Source organism: Typopeltis vanoorti, chromosome 16, assembly GCF_054136105.1.
Source record: "Typopeltis vanoorti isolate ZY-2024b chromosome 16, IOZ_Tvanoo_1.0, whole genome shotgun sequence".
Taxonomy (NCBI): domain Eukaryota; kingdom Metazoa; phylum Arthropoda; class Arachnida; order Uropygi; family Thelyphonidae; genus Typopeltis; species Typopeltis vanoorti.
The window spans coordinates 60,336,884-60,357,308 of NC_143564.1; the positions used below are offsets into that span (position 1 = coordinate 60,336,884).

At 37.6% G+C, this 20,425-nt stretch overlaps 1 protein-coding gene across 1 annotated transcript in view; it reads right to left on the minus strand.

Annotated features, from left to right (window-relative positions):
* LOC150098056 (uncharacterized) overlaps positions 1 to 20,104 on the minus strand; it is a 114,659-nt gene extending 94,555 nt beyond the window's left edge. The window contains exon 1 of the mRNA XM_090406350.1: positions 19,909 to 20,104. The gene's annotated coding sequence lies outside the window, so the exon portion shown is untranslated. The remainder of the gene's footprint in view (positions 1 to 19,908) is intronic.
* Positions 20,105 to 20,425: the final 321 nt, after the last annotated feature.

A 20,425-nucleotide genomic window follows, 5' to 3' on the forward strand; every position in this document is an offset into this window, starting at 1 on the left:
CTTGTGAGAAAAGTGGAGGTTATGTCATGTCGGCTTGGTGGTTTTGTCTTGGGTGTATCTGTGTTGTTTTCTATTGGTCAGAGTTGTGACCTAATTTTTATGTTTTGGAGCTCTTCGAGATTATATAGGGGCGGTGGATGTTTATTGAGTTTTTGTCACATTTTATGGCTATCGTTTCATTTTCCTGTATGTCTATTATTATGGCTTTGTCGATTTGTGGAGTATGCTTCTGTTCAAGAGTGTGGAATGCTATTTCTGTTTTTCCTGTATTTTGTATTCTGTTTTTCTTTTCGTTATTAGGTTTTTATTGTTTAAATATTCTGGAATTGGTATGTTGCAGTCATGGAAGTGTTACTGTAGTCTTGCCAACAAGAATCTGTAGGTGGCATCACATTCTTGTTGGCAAGGAGATTTGTAAAATACATTGTAGTGTTCTAGTATTTCTTTGTATGTGTGAGATTTTGTAGGTTTTTAGAAGTGTTGCCAATTTTTGGTTTTGTGTAAACATTAACTTATAGTTGGTGTGTTTAAAAATGTATTTGTACTTTGTATGTGTTCTGGATGTATGGTAGTTGGCCCTAAAAACCGAGGAAAAATCCAATGACATTATAAAAAGGGTACGCTAACAAATAGGCAAAATAGCCATAAAAATTAGTACCATTACATAGTGCTCTATAGAGAAGTTGGCTGACATGCAACCTAACCTGTATGTATGCATGTGTGTATATATATATACACACACACATGCCAGCTTGTTTAGCCGAGCGGTTAGCATATCCACTCTCCAGCCAAAAGGCTACAGGTTCGAATCCCGTCATGAGCATGGATGTTTGTGATTATCTGTGAAAATCTAGTGGTGGTTATGGGCAGTAGGTGGCATTGGTGTAGATGATGATGGTAGTTGCGGTTGGTGGAGACAGAGAGTTGTAGAATAGATGCCCTCCCTCGATGAGTCCTTGGACTCCCTGGAAGTGTCATGTAATAATAATAATATATACACATAGATAAAAAATATACAAAGGCTGTTGGCTTCACATAAATTATTATTATTATTATTATTAACAACATTTGACCTACATGGAGTCAGAGATGCATTGTGGGAGGTACTCACTATTGCATACAATGCTCATCCAGCCGCGTCTTAAACCGATTCAATGTGTCCACAACACACTCAGGCAATGCATTTCACTCACCAATCACCCTCCATGCAAAGAACCTGCTTCTCACTCCTTTGCTCACACCATCCTCATACAGTTTCCAGCAATGGCCTCTTGTTCTACTCTCCTCTCCCATTCTATGAAAAATCTCTTCCATGTCTACCTGATAACAACCCCTAACCAACTTATATGTCTCAATCATATCCCCCCCCCCTCTTCCTCCTATTCATGAGGCTCTGCAACTTACATTCTCTCAATCTGTCCTCGTACTCCATATTGCAAATACCACTGACTACCTTTGTGAATCTTCTCTGTACCCTTTCCAACATATCCTCGTCACCATGAAAACCTGGTGACCAAATCTGTGCACAATAATCCATATGAGGCCCGATTAAGGCCTTATACTGAATCATAACCTCTCTATTTCTGCATGTCAGAGTTCTCCGCATCATTGCCATTATTCGATGTGATGTCTTCACAACTTGTACAATGTGGCCCCTGAATTTCAGATCCTTGCGGGTATTTATAGCCACCATCACTCCTAGATCTCTCATCTCCTCTACTTCTGTTAAAGTTTTCCCACCAAGTAAGTGTATACTTTGCATCCCATCGTTGCTTACCATATCCCAAAACCTTACGCTTGGCAACATTGAACTGACAGTTCCACTTACCTGCCCATTCATGCAATCTATTCAAGTCCTCTTGTAGGGCATTAACATCAGCTTGACTGTGCATTGCTCTCCCCAGTTTTGCATCATCCCCAAAAAGCTGGATATCACTAGTTAAACCCAACCCAATATCATTATCATACAAATTGAACAACAACAATGGCCCCAAAACTGACCTTTCTCTTTCGAGATACTGCACCCCCATAAACAACTTTCTGATACCTATCTGACAGCCAGTCACTGATCCAACACAAAAGTCTGTTATCCAATCCCACCTGTTTCAATTTATTTAAGAGCTTGTCATGTGGCAGTCTATCAAAAGTCTTTGCAAAATTCAAGTACACCACTGTATATGCATTTCTACTGCTGTTATCAACCCATTTCTGTATCCTGAGCTGAGTAGTTCACCACAACTCCAGATATATACAGATCGGCCTATAAGGCTGTAGCTACAGTCTTATCACTGCCTTTATGCAGTGGAACAATTTTACCCTCCTTCCACTCCCTTGTGTTGGATTCGAATGAAGAGAAATTGAAATTATTAATAATTCATTCAGAGTCCAACATAATCTACCATTCCCTGAGCAAAATTTTTTTTTTTTTTTTAACTAATAGTCTCATGCTCATAATATGCTATTTATGTAATTTCTTTCGAGTTATGTTAATCAATATTTATTTATTTATACAATTTTGGAATAAACTACAGTTATGAAAAGCTGTGTGTTAAAATACTATTTATTTTGTGAATTTAATTCCTTTAATATAATGTTCAAAACTGTAACATGTGCAATTTTAATGTATCCAGGAAATTCCTTAATATAACACTTGATTGGTTGCTATGAAAAATTATGTTATTTTTAGCTAGCGCATGCCTTAGCACGTGTTATTGTATAGAATGCACAAAGCCAGTTGAATATAAACTAAACCAGTTAAAACCAGATTTTGGCAGGAAAGGGGAAGAGGATGTCATAAGCAGTACATGAAAAAAAAAGGACCACAAGAGAAAACAGGCAAGGAAGGTAGCCGATTGACATGGCATAAACAGAATAAGAAAGACTGGGAATCACAACAGACTGTGACAGCTCTTATTCCACTCATTCACCACTCTCCAAGTAAAAAACCTAGCTCTAACACCCTTGCTAACTACACTCTTGCCCAGCTTCCATGTATGGCCCGTAGTCATCCCACCACCAGTCCTATTCTCAAAAATATCTTCTGAATTAATCTTATAGAAACCCTTCAGTAATTTCAATGTCACAATCATATCACCCCTTTTATACCTATCAACCAATTTCTGCAACCCATAAATCTTCAACCTGCTCTCATAAGGTTCATTCCATAGACCTGCTATCATCTTGGTCACTTGCCTCTGGATCCTCTCAACCTCCTCCCCATCTCTATATGACCAGATCTGGGCACAGCAATCAAGATGGAGTCTTATCAAGACTCAATACAGAGGAACAATTACTTGCTTATCTCTGCTCGTCAAAGTATTCTTCAGCAACCAAGTGATTTGATGAGCTGATTTAGCCATTTTTGCAATGTGCCTTCTAAACTTCAACTCCCTATCCACCAACACTCCCAAATCCCTGGCCTTGTCAACCTCCTGGAGTACAGTTCCACCAATGTGATATACTGCTGCTAATCTTTTCACCCCAAAATGCATAACCTCACATTTTGCCACATTAAATTGACATCCATTCTCCTTAGCCCAGTCCTCCAAACTATCCAAATCATCCTGCAAAATTTTGACATCCTGTGCACTCACTATTCCATCATCAGCAAATAAATGAACAGTTCCTCTCAGATCCTTTCCTATATCGTTAATGAACAAATTGAACAGCAGTGGTCCAAGAACAGAACCCTGCGGTACACCACTAGTCACAGGCTGTCTTTTGGACTCTACTCCTGAATAAACCAATCTCTGATATCTCTCCATCAACCACCCTCCTATCCATCTCACCAACCCTATATCCATCCCCATATGCTGCAGTTTACTGATTAAAATTCCATGTGGTATACTGTCAAAGGCCTTAGCAAGGTCCAGTAGAATCACTGTAAACCCATTACCCTAATCCAGTTCAGCCGTCACTGTGTTATAAAACGTGAGCAAGTTACTGAGGCATGATCTACTCTTCATAAAACCATGCTGTCCCCCATACAGTATCCCATTTTCATCAATCCAATCCTGTATTTTCCTCGACTATTTTCTCCAAGACCTTGACAACGATTCTTGATATGCTGACCGGTCAGTAATTTACAACAGCAGTCTTGAAACGTCCTTTATGCAGTGGAACTATTTTCCCCTTTTTCCACCCCCTCGGGACTAACCCAGATCCGAGACTCAAATTAAACAAAATGGTCAAGGACACTAACAATTCTTTAGCTGCTTCATGTACGATACGAGCTGGTATGCCATCCAATCCCACAGATGCATTGACATTGAGGTTCTGTAATAGACTAGTTACCTCTACTTCATCCATCACAATTCCACCTGGATGATATACTCTTGCAAAGTGCTCACTCAGTAATTCCACTATATCGACTGATTCGGTTACCACCCTGCCCTCAGCATTTTTTAAAATCATTCTGCCATGAACATTTTTCCTTTTACTTGCAACATATTGAAAAAAACTGTTTGGGATTCTCTTTAGCCTGCATGGCCAATTTTCACGTGCAGGTATACCATCCAATCCCACAGACGTATTGACATTGAGGTTTTGTAATATACTATTCACCTCCACTTCATTCACCACAATTCCCGTATAAGATATTGGTTCATTCATTCATTCCTGCAATGTCGCCACCTGGATGATATACTCTTGCAAAGTGCTCACTCAGTAATTCCACTATATCAACTGATTTGGTTACCTCCCTACCATCGGCATTCTTTAAAATCATTCTGCCATAAAATTTTTCTTTTACTTCCAACATATCGAAAAAACTGTTTGGGATTCTCTTTAACCTGCATGGCTAATCTTCTTTCATAATCTGCTTTTGCTTTTCTTACCACACTCGTTAACCTTCTGGCCTGAGCTTTATACCGTTCATGTGCCTGCCAGTCACCTTTCTCCTTAAATTCCCTCCACAATTGTTTCTTTTTTTGCAGCTCAAGCTTAATGGTGTTATTCATCCATTTAACCCCTACTTGATTTATTATTCAAACTCTAGGTATACAGTCAGTCATTGCCTCCTACAAACACTTCTTAACTGCCTCCCATGAACTATCAACATCCAGTCCTTGCAGTTTTACATGCCATGGCACTGAACCAATCAAACTCCTAAGCTTGTCATACTTACCAGCCCGATAATTCCACATGTACCCTGTCTTAATTGTAAATTCCACACCTTTAGCCACCTCCCAAGTCAAGACCCTATGATCACTTTCACCAATTGGTGACAAAATGGTCATATTTGTTACAGCCAAATTCTCAGAAGCAGTTACTAGGTCAAGCACTCTCTGACCTCTAGTATTTTTCATTACATGCTGTCACAGATAGTTATCCCTTAATAACCACATAAAATCCAATTCCTTCCTCCCATGTGTCCTCTCCTCCTTCCAATCAATGTTACCATAGTTGAAATCCCCATAATAATTACCCTACTTCCACTCATTGCATCTATTTGCTTATGCATACCATCTCCACCATCTATTCCATCACCTGGTCTATAGTAGCACACAACTGTATATTTTGTTCTGCTAGTCTCAATCTCACACCAGATAGTCTCAAATGTGCTATTTTCTCTATCCTGCAGTTCCACTTCTATTCTCCTTGGCTGCAGCTTATCAGCTATCATCAATAACACTCCTCCCCCCATTTTATTCTCCCTGTCACTCCTGAACACACCATACCCCTCACATTCAATCTCACTAGCTATATCATCTTCTGTCAGCCATGTTTCACTAATGCCAATAACTTGTTCCTAATACTTCTGGCATTAGTATACATGAATTGCAGAAGCCCATTTGTCCCATCCCTATTTTGATGTACTAACTATCCCATTCTGATTTGTTGTCCTTCGTACTCGCTCGGGCATATTACACACTTTCATACACTCAACTGTCTCAACTGTCTCAAAGAAGTAGATATACACTAAAGTCTGTATATCTACTTCTTCCCACCCCCCTCTTAATAACTCTAGTTTCCCTGATTCCACACATCTACTTCATTCAACAATGCCTTTTGAAGTCTCCATACACCAAATCCATTCAAATGTAAACCATCCATCTTATATAAATCTTTCGTCCATCGAATTCAGTCCACACATCCACAAATTCCATACCACTCCTCCTGCATAATCTGCACATAAAGTCATTAGCAATTTTGGCCCTCCTTCTATACTCTTCACTGTTATACCGCAGAAACAGACTCACCATCCTAACTCTCTCTTCTCTTTTGCTACCTCAAGTAATTCCTTCAAATCCTCTCTCATAGCCATTTTGTCTCCTTTCAAATCATTCTTTCCTGCTACTACTACTATCAATTCTTTCACCCTCTACTTTTGAATTCTAATCGACTCGCTTACATCCTTAACTTTCACAACAGGTTGGTACGATTTCGTCAAACTCTCATCTATCACATCTCTTACTAAAGAATCTCCATACAACACTCGCTCTTTCATTTTGTTTACACTCACTATCATACTCTTATTTTTCTTATCATACTTTTGCCGTTTATTAGTTGGTACGCTCGGTAAACATTTTTGCCAACGTTCCAGCTACTTGCCACACATCTAAAAAACTCTCTAGGGTTTTTCCTTAGCCTGATTTGCCAATTTCTGCTCATACTCTACTTTTGTTTTCCTTACTAACTGAGTCACTCTCCTGGCTTGTTCTTTATATTCTACATGTGACTGATTACCGTTATTTATATTTTACTTCTTCCAAAGTACTTTCTTTTCCCAGATTTCATGCTTAAGCTCCACATTCATCGATTTTACACCTACCTTATTCAGCCTTTTGGCCTTTGGGATACATTTGTACATTGATGCTGTTATGTATTTCTTTGTAAGTTCCCATGCAGCACTTATTTCCTTACCGCTCAACTCCTCGTTCCATGTTATAGCTTGAAGTTGTCTCCTAAGCTTGTCATAATCACCAGCCTTATAATTCCACATATATCCTTTCCTCACAAAGGCCTGCATATGACTAGCCACAACACAGGTGATTACTTCATGATCACTTTCACCAACTGGAGGAAAATACGAAAACTCTCTAACAATACATCCTCTGATAAAATGACAAGATCTAGAACTCTTGATCCTCGCGTGCCTTTCTTTACATGCTGCCCGAGATAGTTATCTCTCAAGAACTCGAGAAATTCAATTTTCTTATTCCCAAATGCTATCTCTTCATTCCAATCTATACTGTCATGATTAAAATCACCCATAATAATTATCCTTCCTTTGTTCACTAATCCATGTTGTTTATACATTTCTTCATCACCACTTTCCACATTCCCAGGCCTTCCAACTAAATATGTCTTCCTCTCAACCTCCACATTACACCACACTGCCTCATAACCATTGTCACTATTTCCCCCTTTCATGTCTACCTTATGTGGACTTAATACCCCTGCTATCATGCAGCACTCCTCCTCCTCCCTTCCTGCCCTTTCTATCCTCACGAAAAATAATGTACCCTTCCATTTCTATTCCTGTTATGATAGCATCTTCATTAAACCATGTTTCACTTATTCCAATGATTTGGGGGTGAATAAATACTCAATCACTGAAACCATTTCATCCCCTTTATTTCTAATACTTCTGGCATTTGTAAACAAACACAATAGTTCATTTTTAGGTCTATACCCAGTCCTATCCAAGCCATATGTTGGTTGTGATTTCTCCACTACACCTGCTAAATCACCTTTATCACCACTTACCACACACATATACCTGCTCAGTCTCCACCCACATTGCAATATACTCCATCTTCATACACACATTCACTGCCACTTTCAACATTCACTCTCTCTCTATACCATGTCTCCCTGCCCACCCAAGCTCCCCCCCCCCATTTTCCTGTTCTCTCTTCCCCTCTCACACTAAATCACCTAAATCACACTAAATCTCTGCTAAATCACCTTTATCACCACTTACCACACACATATACCTGCTCAGTCTCCACCCACATTGCAATATACTCCATCTTCATACACACATTCACTGCCACTTTCAACATTCACTCTCTCTCTATACCATGTCTCTCTGCCCACCCAAGCTCCCCCCCCATTTTCCCGTTCTCTCTTTCCCTCTCACACTACTACTGTTTCCACTGCCAAGCACTGCTGTCTCTTAAGTACCACTCTTCTGATTTTTCTCTTCATCTCTTTCTTCTGATCTCTAGCACGCATCACACACTGTACTTCCACACACTATAAATTGCATCAACTGCCTTAGTATTCCATAATGCAAAGCACAAGTCACTTCAGACATGTATACAAATATGCATTATTGAAAGGGTCAGTACCCACACTGGTTTCAATCTTTAGATTTTTAATCCTAAAACACAGTGACAAACGTTTCTCGTACTTTTGTCACTGTATGTGTGTGTGTGTGTGTGTGTGAGAGAGAGAGAGAGGGGGAGGGGGGCAAGATATACTAGTACTTACCACTCACGGTAATTTAACAACATCGGTTTACAGAAAAATCACTTTTACTAGACGTTACATTCTCAATCCGCACATCATCCTTCTCAAAAGACAGAAATCATAAAATGTTTAATTCAACGAGCTAGAATTAATTGTTCAACTTCCTCCTATCATTAACAGAAAGAACTTTCTACTATCAAACAATACATGAAATTAAATGGCTTTTACGAAAGGACTACACAACATCTGTTTGACTCCTACAAGCCAAACCAACAGAACAACGAATCAATATGTCGAGTTCCATGCCCATATTTCTCCAGAATTTCAGAACCAATTTCAAGAATTTTGAAGATATATTATCTAACAGCTACTTATATTCCTTTAATAAGTTTAGTTTAATCCTTTATCCAAGTGTGAGCAAACAAAGTTTGCACCTGAAAGTATCTTCAGGACTGGGTAAGGTAGTGCAACACCAGGCAACTCGTTGCAAAGGTGGAGAAAGCTCTCATCACTCCTATCTCAGTATCTCCCATAATGCAAAGCACATCTCCTTGCGGATATGTGTAATGCTATGCATTAAGGCATGGGTCACTACCCATACCGGTTTCGACCTATATTGAGGTCTCGTCTGTGGGAGCCAGGCACAGTAGTGGAGATATAAAGGCAGAAGCAATGAGAGGTCATCCTAACCTATCCAACCTAGCTTTCTCCACCTTTGCAACGAGTTGCCTGGTGTTGCACTACCTTACCCCAGTCCTGAAGATACTTTCAGGCACAAACTTTGTTTACTCACACTTGGATAAAGGATTAAACTAAACTTATTATAGTCTAACCAAGTGAAAAATAAACTCTCAACATCTTTCTCTGAATCCGGAGTAATTTAATAATAAGGTTGCACACCCTTTGGCAACTCCTATAGGTTAGGATGACCTCTCATTGCTTCTGCCTTTGTATCTCCACTACTGGGCCTGACTCCCACTGACGAGACCTCAATAAAGGTCGAAACCGGTATGGGTAGTGGCCCTTGCCTTAATGCATAGCATTACACATATCTGCAAGGAGATGTGCTTTGCATTATGGGAGATACTGAGATAGGAGTGATGAGATCTTTCTCCACCTTTGCAACGAGTTGCCTGGTGTTGCACTACCTTACCCCAGTCCTGAAGATACTTTCAGGGACAAACTTTGTTTGCTCACACTTGGATAAAGGATTAAACTAAACTTATTATAGTCTAACCAAGTGAAAAATAAACTCTCTCAACTTATATTCCTATTAATAAACTATCTAGTTATTTCCCCTCATCTAAAGATAAACACTCAACTATGTCTCTTCCTGGTGTATACCAAGTTCCATGTGACTGCCATCTTTCTTACTTTGGACAAACCAGACGTTCTATAGAAAAAAGAATACACAAACTTCAATCTCATATTCTTCACAACAAATCCGTTAAGTCTGGATTGGTGCAACGTGGAACAGAGACAAACCACAACATTCTCTGGTCTAAAACATGCCTTCTACACAGATGTCGATATAAATTCAAATGGCTATTTAAAAAGAGTGCTAAGGCCTACTCCACTGCCCTAACTTGAATAGGAATGACTGCTTTTCCTTGTCAAAAATGTAGGAAAGTTTGATTCGGATAACAAATTCTTTTCTTTTTTTTTTTTAAAGACCATCTAGATACTACACGTGTCTAATGATATCTTTAGTATGATATTATAAATTAAGTTTTTTGTATATTATTGTAAATTTATACATGTAGTTTATTCTGCACAAGAATGTTTATCTTTCTTCGGTGAAATGATATCATGATTAGTGATTTAACATCATGCAGCTCGTTCTAATTTTGAATAATCAATTCTTTGTATTCTACATAGTAAAAAACTGTTTACTGTTAAGCCACTGATGATAGTTTGTTAGTTTCAAACTGAAATATCTGGCAGTATATTAAATAATACTTTTCTTGTGTTGACATGTAGATAATTCATAATTGCATGGCAAAAATTTCTCTCAAAAGTAGAAAACAAGAATTGGAAATTATCAAAGAAATAGCCTTACTAAATGGATGTAATCCAACAACAACCCAAAACATAATTTACCACTCTCTTACAAATCAACCCAGATCAGAAGAAACCCACAGGGCTCTTATAACATATATTAAAGACATCTCTGAACATTTTGCAAAAATTATAAAAAAATATCAACTCATTGCAACCCAGAAGTTTTAATCCAGGAACATGCAACCGTATACATAGAGGGATTCCAATTTAATCATGCACTACTGTTTATGTATTCAATTCCTATTGTTGTTCGATAATTGTACTGATGGTGTCTTATGATACATAAGATGAAATATTTACATAATAAAGTCATTTACTGTGGTATACGTGTCATTCTATAATTATGGATACCGCATAGGTTTTACTATATATAAAAAACTTCTAAAGCAATGCATGCCATGTGCCCACCACTCTCCATACAAAAACTTACTTCCCTCCCTTATACAACTCTCCTTTCTTTTAGGGTTACACGGTGATCAGCATTCATTTTAAAAATTTTATGGAATTTACAACCGTGTTAAAAAAACTTTTTTTATTATCCCGACGTTTTGATCTTCACATCAAGATCATCATCTGGAGCATACATAAATATACAGGACAAGCTGAGTTACATCATTAACTGTAAGCTAGAGAAACAATGATTTGATCACATGTTATTCTACTGGCGTGACCTCTGGTGGAAAAAAAATAGACAAACCAGACTACAGTAAAACTATAACCATTCCCTACATTAAAGGAATATCAGACAAAATAAACAGAGTACTACAAAAGTACAACCTCAAAGCCTCCTTTAAACCTCCTGCAAAATTAAAAAGCTTACTCAACTCATCCAAAGACCCACTCCCTCCACTAGCTCACCCTGGAGTATACCGGATTTACTGTACTTGCAACATACCATATATAGGAGAAACAGGACGCATTATTCCTATTAGACAAAAAGAACATAAACAACACATTAAATATAATAATTATATTTACAACCGTGCCCTGAATACCTTACACAGAATTGACTGGAAAACCACTAGCTGTCTACATCACACTAGAACATGGTATGAACAGAAATTCAAGGAAGCCTGTGAGATTATCAGCAACCACCCCAATCTGAACAACAATGATAGTTTAAAAATCCCAAACATATGGAAGGTATATATTCGACCTTCCTCACCAAGAACAATTATAAACAGGACTGTAGAAAATCCAGTAGTGTAAATCAAAAATAAGAATTGTAATACTAAAAATAGGACATCAATTGTTTCTGAAAGAAAACCATCTAAAAGAATGTTCATTCCTGTCATTGTAAAAATAGAATTTAGCTTGATGTAAAAATTTTTTTTTTATTTTATTTTATTATTATTTTTTTTTTATTTTATTTTATTATTATTTTTTTTTATTATTTTATATTTTTTTTTCACCAGAGGTCATGCCAGTAGAATAACATGTGATCAAATCATTGTTTCTCTAGCTTACAGTTAATTATGTAACTCAGCTTGTCCTGTGTATTTATGTACGCTCCAGATGATGATCTTGATGTGAAGATCGAAACGTCGGGATAAAAAAGTTTTTTTATACAACTCTCAAGAATGCTCCACTCCATATTGTGCTCTCTTTTGAAAAATTTCTCCAGAATCTATTTGGCAAGCACTTTTCAATGTGTTAATCATACCACTTTTCCTCCTGTCTCCTAAACTCTATAGATTACACTTTCTTCAGCTGCTGTCACAACTGTCATTCCAAAGTACCAATATTATCTTTCTGATCAGACATTATACCCGCTCCTAAGTTTCTTCATGTGCTAATTCCATGTGACCAGATTTTCACAGTAGTCTTGATGTGATCAGATAAATAACAACCAATCTTATCTCTGCATATTAATGTTCTTGCCACTGTAACAATCACCACCTATGCATCTCCTGAACTTCAACTCCCTAACAACCATCACACTCAAGATCTCATGCCTCCTCTGGTATTCTACAAACAGAATGCACTTCCTTCTATCTATGAATCCCAAACTTAAATATTTTACAAATGGAATATGAAACTGACATCCCCACTCATTCTCACAAATATCTAACATATTCAATCATCCTAAAGAGCCACTACATCAAAACTACTCTTCTGCACACAACTTATATCATTCCTCATCCATCCACAATATCATCAACATAAAAAGTAAACAGCAATGGCCAACTTTCCTAGAACTAAGTTATTGTGGAATCCCATTTGTTATTTTCTTCTTACTGGATAATGCTCCTCACATATATCTCTCTCTTTCTTGTATCTATCAGACAGCTAATTGTTAATCCAATACCCATTAACCAATTATCTAAAATGATACACTGCAATTTAAATATCAACTTGTCATGTGGCAATGTCACCCGCTTTAGCAAATCCAGAAAGATCACTGTATATTTCTGATATACCCTCAACCTAATTCTTAGATATAAGCCATAATCCATTTTTTTTTTTCCCCAAAACCTTAACTACTACTGAAGAAATACATATTCTTTGTCCTAGGTGAAAGAATTTCATTAAACGAGATTAATATTAATTAGCCTTAACTCATCACCCTCTTCTAGAAATAAAAATACCGAATGAAATACCTTGATTAAAATGATCATTAAACAGTTCTATCATATCAATTACATAATCACCCAATCACTTTCTCCATCCACCATCATTCATCCTCATACTGAGAAAAAATTCATTGGGATTTTTCTTCACAAGTTCTACCAGTCTGCTCTCATATTCTTGTTTCCTCCTCTTCTTTCCTGTCAAATTTCCAGCTGTCTAGTTCCATCTATATATAATACTGCTTATATTATTTGCATCCCAACTTACACTCTACCACAACAAACTGGCAACCATTATTCTTTGTCAATACCATCAAGTCTACTTAAATAATCCTGCAAAATTTCTATATCTCCTTTATTATTTATTGACTTCCTAGTTTTAGCACACTCAGCAAATAATTGGATATTTTATTATAAATCATTCCCTATAGCATTAATTATTATTATTAACACTAGAACCCCCACGGAGTCAAAAGACTCATCATGGGAGACAAACACTGTTATACACAAAGCCCATCAAACTGCTTTAAAAACTCATTCAATGTATCTGAATTCACCATGATGTCAGGCAATGCATTCCACTTTCCATGTACTTTATGCCCCTGCTCACACCCATCCTTGTACAGCTTCCACATATATTCTGCCCACAGTTGAGAGAGAAGTTTAGCTGGCACAGTGCCAAGAAGAGTCAAATCGTGTTGAAGGGAAGAAAGGAATAAGGCAATGTACGTATTCATCACCAACACGTGAAATCACATGCTTTATAAGTAAAATTTTCCAACTGTTATACAAGTAAAATAGTTATCACTTTAAAAACTAAAATGTTCATAACAGAAAAGCTAATTTTCTGATGTGTAATAATAAACAAACTTGTCCCACAAGATGGATTGATTACCCTATTATCGGAGAATGGATTCTCCTTCTACCATGAGCAGAAGTGTTGAGGGGGGTCGTGCATCTGTGGTCGAACTATATTTCCCCTTATTCTACCCCCCTCCTTCTCCCATGCTATGAAACATTTTTTTCACATTAACCCAGCAACAATCCTTTATCAACTTAAATATCTCAATCTTCCTGTTATTCTCTTCCTGATATCCACAAGGCTTTGGAAACTGCATTCCATTGACCTGTCCTCATATCCTGCATCCCAAAGACTAGTTACCAGCCTAGTCTTTTCTGGACCCTTCCCAATATATATCCTCATCACCACAAAAACCAGGGAACCAATGTGCACAATAATCTATATGAGTCCTGATCAAGGCCTTGTGCAATTGAAACCAGAACCTCTATTTCTGCAATGTTATGGTTCTGTGAATCACTGCCATTATCACATGTGATGACTTCAAAACTTGTGCAATGTGAACTGAGTATACAAGAGACACTGGAGTGGTGAACTTCAGATCACTGTCCTTCACCACTCGAAGGTCTCTTGTATACTCATTTCCTCACCAAGTACATACTTTGCATGTCATCGTTCCCTACCAAATTTCAGAACCTTACACTCTGCAGCAGTGAACTGCAGAGTGTAAGGTTCTGAACACTGTTACCCACAAATAATCCATTCAAGTTCCCCTGTAAGGCCACATCTTCTGCTTGATTCATCATCCCTCTCTCTCTCTCTCTCTCTCTCTCTCTCTCTCTCCAGTTTTGCATCATCTGCAAATATTTCCATACCACCACTTAAAACTTATTCCAATATCATTAGTATACAATTTAAATAATAATAATTCCAATAGAGCCCTCTGTGACATGCTACTAGTGACTTTCCTATTATGAGATAGTGCCATCCTATACACAACTTGCTGATACTTATCTGAGAGCAATTTGCCTATCCAACTCATTAGTCTATCATCCAATTCCATCTACAACAAGGTGACGAATGTATTGGACAAAGGAGATGCATACACAGTGATATAGATTTTTGCAAAGGCTCTTGATAAGTTGCCACAACACAAGTTTGTCACTAAACTAAAGGGAGGTCAGTAAAACAAACCCTCCCTCAAACCACTGCTGACAAGCACATAGAATATCACTGTTATCAATGCACTTTTGTATACTATCTGTCACCAACCTTTCCAATACCTTAACTACAACTCCATATATACAGACTGGCCTATAATTTATTCCTAAGCATTATCACCACCTTTGTAGAGTGGATCAATTTTGCTTCCTTTCCACTGCTTTGGAACTTGTACTATTGTCAGACCAATGTTATACTGATAGGCCAAGGCTGATGCTATTTTCTTGGAACATTCCTTTAAGACACCTGGTGATATGTCATTAAGTCCTATTGCCCTAATCACATCAATCTTATCTCCTTATATATCTCTTGCTTGCTCACAATTAAGTCTTCTCTCATTTCATTCTCTACAACTGAGCTTCTGGTTTTGAAGTAAAATGCTCACTGAATATCTCAACTATGTCCTCTGCATCAGTTACCAATGTCCTACGTTCATCCATTAATATCATCTTACAATAATCATTCCTCTTTCTACTTCGTCTTACCATAATCATGCTTCTTTCTACTTGCTAAGTCCCTTTCAAAAAGACTCACGAGGATTTTAGGGTTCTTGGCCTGATTTCCTAATTTTTGCTCGTACTGCATTTCTATTGTCATTACCAAATTTTTGCAAACTGAGTCACTTTCCTGGCCTACTTTTTTTACTCATCATGCAAGAATTATTATTACCATTATTCATCTTGTACTGCTGCCAAAGTGTCTTTTTCTTCTTCCAGATTTCGTGCTTAATCCCCTCATTAATCCATTTAATACTCACCTTATTCAGCCTTTTGGTCTTTGGAATACATTCCCACATTGATGCTGTTATGTATTTCTTTGTCAGTTCCCAAGCAGCATTTATTTCCTTACTGTTCAACTCCTCATTCCATGCTGTAACTTCAAGCTATCTCCTAAGCTTGTCATAATCACTTGTACTTCCACATATATCCTTTTGTCACTTCATATAGCTAGCCACAAGCCATGGCAGCCTGGTAGGCCAAGTGGTTAGCATACCTACTCTCCAACCAACATGCTGCAGGTTCGAATCCAGTCGTGGGTATCGATGTTTGTGATTGTCTTTAGGTGGAAGATGAATTTCATCACCCAGTGTAAGACCACTTCCCTGCTTATTGGGGGACTGAAGTGCCTTGAAAAAGTCCCAGGTTTGGTCTCTAGAGCAGCATTTCCAGATTATGTAAAAAAATAAAATAACATAAATGAAAAATACAAATATATATATATATATATAATTAATAAATAAAAAAAACAGGAGGAAAAAATCCCTAGCCCATTCACAGTACAAAATGTACTACAGGTTTGAAAACAACCTTTCATGGGTAGCAGCAACATAAAAAGTGATCACTTCTTGATCACTCTTATCACCTGAAAGAAAGTACAAAACCCCACTCACAAATTATTACTGATGAAATGATCAGATCTAGAACTTTTGGTCCTCGCATACCCTCCTTTACACACTGCCTGAGCTAGATGTCTCTCAAGAACTTGAAAAATTCATTTTCCTCATTCCCAAATGCTCTCTTCATTTCAGTCTATTCCACCATAATTAAAAACAACCATAATAATCGCCCTTCCCATGTTCTCTAACCCAAGTTGCTTATACATTTCTTCATCCCCATCCTCCACATTCCCTGGTCTAAAAGAATATGCAATTAAATATCTATTCCTGTCAATCTCCTCCTCCTCCTCATACCACACTACCTCAAAACCATTGCGAGTATTTCTCTCTTTCATGTGTACCTTATGTGGACGTAATTCCTCTGCTATCATGAAGAGCCCTTACAAAAAAGCACTATACCCTTCCATTTCTATTCCCATTAGGATATCATCTTCAGTCAACCATGTTTCATTTATTCCAATGATTTTAAGGTGAAGAAACTCAATCTATGAAAAAATTTTATCTCCCTTATTTCTGATGCTCCTGGCATTTGTAAATAAACAAAGCAGTTCACTTTAAGGTCTATAACCTACCCAAGTCACTTGGCTGTAATTTTCCACCACACCTGCCCTTGCCCAATCACCTTTATTATAGCTTACCACCTATATTTGCTCAGTCTCAACTACCCCACTTGCATCCTGATCAATTCTATTTCTATGCTGATCATCCCCTTATATGTACTACTACTTCCAACATCCACTCTCCCTGATATGTCTTCATCCATAATATAAAAATTATCAAATCCCTGTCCAAGTAAAGAACTTTGTGACATGTCAATGATAACCTGTCTTCTTTATTCAACCCCATCATATACTATTCTTCGATGTCTGTTCATCAGCTAATTTCTTATTGGTGTCATAAACTTCATATTCATCTTTATCTGCTCCAATTTGCTTAACAAAATTCCAAGCAGTAATTTATCAAAGTATTTGCAAAATCTAGTAATATAATAATGTAGTAATTTCATTATCCAACTCAACTTTCACTAAATTGTTAAAATCTGAGTAAATTACTAAGGCAAGATCTCAGTTAATTTTACAAACAAAGTTAGCTCCAAACTGTTCAATCAGGAACTGATGTTGGCAATTCCTTACTCTTCCCTAAATCAGTTGAAAATTTATTTATCACTAGGTTAGACTATAATAGATTTAGTTTAATCCTTTATCCCAGTGAGAGCAAACAAAGTTTGCGCCTGAAAATATCTTCAGGACTAAATATAGTGTTGTACTATCTTATCCAGTAAGTAGTGCAACACCAAGGCAACTCGTGGCAAAGGTGGAGCAAGCTACCAGGCACTTCTAACCCAGTATCTCCCATAATGCAAAACACATTTCCTATGTGGATATGTATACTGTTATGCATTAAAGGGATTGGCCATCTACCCAGACTAGTTTCGACCTTTATTGAGGTCTCTTCAGCTCTGGGCCTGGCTCCCACTGAAGAGACCTCAATAAAGGTCGAAACTAGTCTGGGTAGATGGCCAATCCCTTTAATGCATAACAGTATACATATCCACATAGGAAATGTGTTTTGCATTATGGGAGATACTGGGTTAGAAGTGCCTGGTAGCTTGCTCCACCTTTGCCACGAGTTACCTTGGTGTTGCACTACTTACTGGATAAGATAGTACAACACTATATTTAGTCCTGAAGATATTTTCAGGCGCAAACTTTGTTTGCTCTCACTGGGATAAAGGATTAAACTAAATCTATTATTACTTCTCTAAATCAGTTAAAGCACATCACAGATATTCAACAATCTTCACAATTTAATTCCAAATTATAGAAAAAGCTTTTTCACTCGGTTATTGTATAAATTAAAGATACCAAGAAATTATATTCTTAGTTTAATCCTTTACCCGAATGTAAACCAATAAAGTTTGTGTGCGAAGTAGCTTTCTCAACTGGGCTACTTGTACACAGAGGCTCACATCAATTGCCTTAATATCTCATAATGCAAAGCACACACTCCCTTTCAGACATGTACAATGCTATGCATTATGGGAACAGCCACTACCCAGACCAGTTTTGATCTTTATTGAAGTCTCATCAGTGTGGGCCAGACCCAGACGAGATGCCAAGGTTGAAATAATGCAGAAGCTATATATATATATTTCTATATTTCCCATATAGAAGTAGTGAAAAGGTAACCTTATTATTAAAATACTCTGGATACTAAGGCAATTGATGTGAAATCATTAACCTCATAGCCCAGTTGTGAAAATACATAACATACAAACTATGTTTGCTTTGTTTTCTTGGCATCTTTAATTTAGAGAGAGTTTTTCTTCCTATTCACTCATACTTCCCGCTATTGTCTTTTAGTACAGTCTCTTACTGAGGTCTACAAATCCAATGTTAATACGTTTTTTTTCTTCTTATTGTTAATGGTACCACTCATTATTGCGGTTTGTTTCAACTCTCACAATGTCTCCTAGTGCATAATTTCAAACACTGCCCTCTCAAATCTTTGGCTACCCAATTCACATCCTGTTATCATTCGTATAGACGAACTGCTATCAACTCATCCACGTTCTGACATATCTTCATTGTCAAATTGACATTCGCACACAAACACTCCTCTAACATTCTTTTGCAATCCCCAAATCATAGCATTTCAAAACATCACATTCCAGATTCTCTTCTCTTCCAAACAATCATGTCTTTATCATACTTACACTCATACGCACAATCTTAACTTACATGCCTTCCAGGACAGTATTTACTACTCGTTCACACGTGGGTAAACACTCCTCTCGTTCCCACACATACATGCGCGCAAATGCTTGGTGTTTTGGTTGCAAACAACAGCATTCTTCATACAGAATTTGCATGTGGTGTATTTATATAGAAGGGAAGAAACTTAAGCTTCAGGTAAATGTCTGAAAGGGCACGGCTAAATTCAATATTAATGCAAAGGTTGGTCGATTGGTAGAAGCCAGTGGCGCACTCAGGATTTAATCTTGGAGGGGGCTGAGCGCTCAGGATTTAATCTTGGAGGGGGCTGAGCGCTCAGGATTTAACCTTTGGGGGGGACCGAGTTGAGTAGACGTTTTGCGAATACACACTACATATCGCATGACCTATAACTGAGCATCTGCGGTGATCGCTAATTCATAAGTAGCACACAACATAAATAAAAAAAAAATGAATTTGAATTAGGAAAAGATTTTTGGAAATTTTTCTAGTGTTTTTTCCTTTTCTTTGGGGGGTACCCGGGCCCCTTCCCCCCCTCTGGGTGCGCCACTGGGTAGAACCTCTGCTACTAATGGCTCAGTTAAGTAAGTTTGAGCGCGGTTAGTAGTTAGAAGGGATCCAATCGTTAGATGCTGTCGGCAAACTCTCCCTCGATGAGTCTTTGGACTCACTGGAGGTGTCTAATAATAATAATATACATTACCCTACCTGTTCTATTAGTCATGCATAACTCGTGTACATCTTTATTTTCAACTTAATCAAGCACTCTCAATTGCTGCGCTTTTCCAGAATTTCCTCGGAAATGCCCGATACGAAGTTATTTTGAGTACTATAATCCTGAATACTACGTCAGAAAGCATATCCACTAAAACCAAAATCTTTTCCTCGAGTCTTCAGCAAGAAACAAATCACAACCATCTAACGCCTGACTGCAACAATGCAATCTATGCAGGAATAGGGAAAAATCATGTATGATTTAAAAATAATAAAAACAAAACTTAAAATTAATAACAATTCCTATTTTAACAATATACGTGACATAAAAATAAGAAGTTAGCAATAACATGTATAATTCTGTTTGTGTGTGCATATATATATATGTGTGTGTGTGTGTGTGTGTGTGTGTGTGTGTGTGTGTGTGTGTGTGTGTGTGTGTGTGTGTGTGTGTTAGTCGATCTCTGGCACGGGCAAGCGGGTTTTTCCTCCCGGAAACTCGGGTTTTTCG